The following is a 5,422-nucleotide window of genomic DNA, read 5'->3' on the forward strand; positions in this document are numbered from 1 at the left end:
CTGGCCTGCTGCCTTTAGCTTCTAACCATCCGCCCTCCAGAAGCCACGCTCCATCTGATCCCCTCCACCTCGCCGGGTCCCTGGGACTACCACCGCCCCCCCACCCCCAGCCCGATGGAAGGAAGCAGAGGGCCATGCCATCCTCCGAGCAGGGCAGGCAGGGTGTGGTTCTGGAGTACTGGCCTTGCCACCTACCAATGCCCTCAGTGGGAAGGATTAAGGGGTCTCAGTGTTCTGAAACTTCCCAAATTATGGCTGCCCCCTCCCCGGAACCCACAGAAATGGGGTGTGTTCTGACTTTTCTTCCAAGAATAGCCACACTCGGGGATCCAGCCAGCAGTGGGTCAGGCACTGGTTGCTACCTCCTGGCAGAGACCAAGTTTTCACCTTTTTGTTAGGCCTGACACCTTTTCTCCCTGGGCCTGAGAAGTAGGGGTTTGGGACTTGTATCTTGTCATTACTCTCCCACCAACACACACACACACACACACACACACACACACACACACACACACACCCCACTGAGCCTTAGGCCTGGCGGCCTTGGCCTCCAGGTCTCTCTGAGGGAGGAGGGGGAGGGCTACTCTAACCCTTGGGGTGGGCCAAGGTGTGGTTAGGTGAGGACGTTCAGAGGATGGAATTTCACCACTGGCAGGGAACCAGGAGACTGACAAGGCCCAGAAAGGCCAGCATAGCCAGGGGCAGGACTGGGCTCAGAACTCAGGTCTCTGGGCCCCTGACTCAAGCATTCTACAGAGAGCCCCCGGCTTCCCCAGCTCTGTTTGCCCAGATAGGCAATGGGTACATAGCCGGCTCGATCTCCAGCAGCCCTCTGAGGGGGGTGTAGGGAGTGGGATGGGCAGTGCATGGTTCCTAGGCTGACTCTCAGTGGGATTCGTGCAGAGATGCCCCAGAGCAGCCAGCTGCTCAGTCCCTGTGCCCCCTCCAAACCCCAGACCCTCACCCATCACCTCCCAAGCAGGCTTGCAGCTCAGTTTGTTCACCCACCCTGGGGGAAGGAGCAATTTGCATTTATGAAGATCTGAAAGCATATATTCACCTGACAGCCTTTAGAATGATCCTCTCAGTAAAATAATAATAATGATCGTAATAAACCCTTATAAATAGGTATTTGATTACAGTTTGTCCCTACGTGGGTATTTTTTTTTTTTTTTTGAATCAGACTAATTGGTTGCCAGGCTGATTGGGCTGCATATGGCTTGAACATTGGAGTCTTAGGCCCCTTCTCCTCCCTTTGGCTGCTGCTCTTTCCTGCCTCTCACCCTGCCCACCCGGGTCTCTCCTTCTCTGAGCTGCAGAGGATCAGCTTGACGTCACCCCTCCCCCTACCCTCTTTTTGCACTGGCCCAGCCATGCCATGGGGCACAATCCCTGACTGCCTCTTCCCTGCCCCTCCTCCTCCCCACCTCTGGCCCGAGAAAAAGCCAGCAAAACCAAAAACCCATCCCAGGTCTAAGCCCTCTGTGGGAGGGGCTCCCTACCTGGGAAACCGCACCAAGCTGGGAGCATCCTCGTGTTGGTTTGAGTTGTGCAGGTAAATGCTACGCATCGCTGAGCGGTGTTCCTACTGTCTGGGCCCAGCTGCCGATCAGAATGCAGCCAGGCGGGTGGACAGCAACAATTCCTCAGGTGGACCCTGAATCGGAGAGGCTTCCTGGCTGCACTCATGGCAGCCCAACCTTTGCAGAGAAGATCGGGAAGCGGGTGGGATTCCAGGGCCCCTTGGTGATATTTCCTTCCACCTCTGGTCCATACCCGCTGGGAAAGGGGGCTCAGGGAGCAGCAGAAGGGGCTAGAGGATGACATCTGCGGAGATGCTGGCAAGGAGGAAAGAAGGCCCAATGACCAAGGGAGGGCTGCTTCCCAGAGACAAGGATTGGGCCTGGGGGCTTAGAGATCTCTAATAACCCTCCTTCAGCCCCGGGACTTCTGTATCATCCACACTGTCTTTAACATCAATATGTATTATAATTATTGATATTCCTAGCCAGTGCCGGGCACATAGTAGGCCTTCAATTAATATTTGTTGGATGGATGGGTGAATGAATGAATGAATGGGAGTAGGTCGTTCGGTCTTACCTACTTTGTTCCTCAGCTCCTAGCACAAGGTTGGCACTTGGTAGGTGCTAGCAGGTGCCCTGAGGCAACGAATCCTCCCAGAGGACCTGGATCATGTGTTCTGACCGGGCAGAGAAAAGACATCCTGCCCAGGTGCACAGTTGGCTTTCCCCAGGAGGGCTTGGCTGTGACGTGCATGTCTGTCACCATATGGTGATCATAATAGTAACACCGCTACCGCTGCAACCCTCTCCGGGGGAGCCCACTCCTCCAGGTCCTGTTTCATAAAACACAGCTTTGTAGCCTTTTCTTTCGTCCCGGAGTAAGACGTCTCTGAAGCACTGAGAGGCGCAGTTAGCAGAGGGCACAGGGTGACTTCGCCAAAGAAAAAGTCACGCAAGGCAGCCATGGGGCTTTTAATTTGCTTAACGTCCCTTGGGTCCCGTCTCCTGATGGATCTGCCTCCTGTGGCAGGGCCTCACTTTGCAGTCCTGGCACTCAGACCCATGAGTCATGGGGGGACATGCCTCTTCCTTGGGCACACCCAGCAGGAGCCCTGTGCCTCGGGGCAGCGGAGGTGTGGCTGCCCGCCCTGCTCTCTGTCCATGGTGCTGAGCTAGGCTCTCCCAACAGAGGGCGCTACAGCACAAAGCAAAGCTCTCCTCTCCTGACCCCAGGGAATACCCCCAGAGGTCAAAGGGGCCCTCTGTGACCTCTGGTTTGTTTCTTTCCAGAAGAGGGGAGGAATACAGGGTATTAATTTCTCCTCCAACCCAGGTTCCAAGGAGGTGGGCCCTGCTGGTTTGGGGTAGGACACCCTGTGTGGTTCAATAATGATATTAAGAGTAGTAAGTATTTGTGAAAGTGCTTCTGTGTGCCAGGCACCACTAAAGTATTTAGTGTGTATAAACTTATTGCGACCTCACAATAACATATGAGGTGGGTACTGTCATTATTCCTATTTTACAGATGAGAAAGCTGAGGCACAGAGAGGTTAAGTAACTTTCCCAGGACAACACAGCTATTAACAGTAACAGAGCCAGATTTGATCCCAAGAAGAGACCCAGAACCAGAGCTCTTAAACACTTTTGCTGGCCGAAATACACGCACATACACGGACATGTGACATGTGTCCTGCACACACACAGGCACACACACCCTAGAAGCCAATATTTGGGTGGGAAAACTTCTGTAAGTCTAATGTGTTCCACCTCTCTTTTCTCATTTAATTCTCTGTGGCAACTTTATTTATGTCCAATTTACAGATAAGGAAACGGAGTCTCAGAGAAGCGAAAAGAATAGCCCAAGGTGGCCAAGTAGAGGGGTGCTGGATTCTGGGGACAGGGTTCTAGTGCGCGCCTTCCCCAGAGTTGCAGAGCTCTCTCTATCCTTCCTCCTCTCCCTCTCTCATCAGCACACACACATCCACACGCTCGCTCGCGAAGTCCTCTGGCTCCTTCCTGCTCTCCCTCTGCCTCGCGCTGCTGGGAATTAAACATCCACCAGGCAGGACTGAGTTTTTTATGTTTGTTTAAATTCAGAGCAACTGAAACTGATGCTTTAACACCAGTGACCCAAACTGATATGGAGTCAGCTGCCTGGAATGAAGTCCAGCGCTCTGTCCTTAATGCACCTCAGCCCTCCCTGGACTCTGAGGTTCCACCACGTCTTCCCAGAGGAGGACCCCGGCAGGTTTCCATGGGGGCTTCAGGCTGTGGGTTGTGGAGGGGGTCTCAGCATTGCAGGCTCAGGGAAGGGGGCTGGACCCAGTGCTACCAGCGCCCCCCAAACTGGGTCCCACTGACCATTTGTTCTGCAAGTTTGTAATAAACATTCCTTGGAAGAGGGTTTTATGGCTAAATGTATTTGAGAAATGCTGCACACTTGGCTGTTCCCCACTTCTTGGAGATTTATAATTCACTTGAAAATATGAAAGTTAGGAGAAGCCCTTCCGTCATTTGTGTTTTGTTTGTTGTTTATTTGTTTTCCAGTTTTATTTAGTTGAAGTCCACATTTGTTTGGCCCCAGAACTCTCTTTCCATAAATACCTGTTAACATCTTGTGAGCAAAAGTTTTGTAAATCCCAGGGTGGGAAGAGCTGCTTTGGCCCTGGGCAAGCCTCCCCTTTCTGGGTTACCATAGCAGCGGGAATAGCAAACAACAAGAAGAAAAAGAACAACAATCGCCACCACGACTGCCGATTGATGGTGTTTACTAAGTGCTTACTATACGCCAAGTACTTTGCTCCTACCCATTCACTGAATCCTCTCCACAACCCTACGAGGTAGGTTCTGTTTCAGACCCATGGACTACACGAGGAAACTGAGGCACAGAGAGGCAAAGCCCCTTGCCTAAGGGCACAGAGTCAGTAAGTGACGAGGCTGGCGTTTGAACCCAGGTGATCTCTCCTAACTGGTCTCTGCTTCCAGACTCACCCTCTCCAGTCCATCCCCCATGCTGCGATTGGACAGATCTGACCACGTTGGCACTTCAGCTCTTCCGCTCTTTATCCTCACAGGGCTCCCTATTGTCCAAGGCCCAAGCTCCTTGGTATGCTCCACACAGCTGCATTCTAACACCCCTCTGGTTTTCTCTCTCCTTGCCCTGCTCTCACACACCTCATGCTCTGATCTTTACTGTTCTTCAAACACCAGTGTCTTCTATTGCTTCTCTGCCTTGGCTTGTGCTGTTCTTTCTGCCTTGTGTCCACCTCCCCTTCTCCACCCACCAATTTCCATTAAGGTCAAGGTTGATAATATCCTCCTTTGGGAAGCCTTCCTTCCCACTCCCACAAGGGCAGCCATATCCCCCTTCCCTACCACAAGGCAGCACCTTTAACATTGCTTTTATGTATCTCTGAGACTGTAACCAACATGAGGGTAGGGACCACAGCTGATTCATCTCTGAATCACCTGTGCCTGGCAAGTAGTAGGTGCTCCAGAAAGTGACTATTGGATGAATTGAAGGAAAGAAGGAGAAGAAGACTGGATGGATAGAATGAAGAATGGGTAAGAGAATGATTAGATAGATGGATGAATGGATGGGTATAAAAATTATTGGGTGAATGGATGGATGGATAGATGGATGTGAGAATGATTGGGCAGATGGATAGATGGATAGATGGATGAATGGATATGTGGATGAGTATGGGAATTATTGAGTAGATGGGTGGATGGATGGATGAATGGATAGATGGATGGGTATGAGAATTATTGAGTGGATGGGTGGATAAATGGATGAATGGATATGTGGATGAGTATGAGAATTATTGAGTGGATGGATGGATGGATGGATGGATGAGTATGAGAATTATTGAGTGGATGGATGGATGGATGGATGGATG

The sequence above is a fragment of the Propithecus coquereli genome, unplaced genomic scaffold (genome assembly GCF_000956105.1).
Source record: "Propithecus coquereli isolate 6110/MARCELLA unplaced genomic scaffold, Pcoq_1.0 Scaffold77, whole genome shotgun sequence".
NCBI classification, from domain to species: Eukaryota; Metazoa; Chordata; class Mammalia; order Primates; family Indriidae; genus Propithecus; species Propithecus coquereli.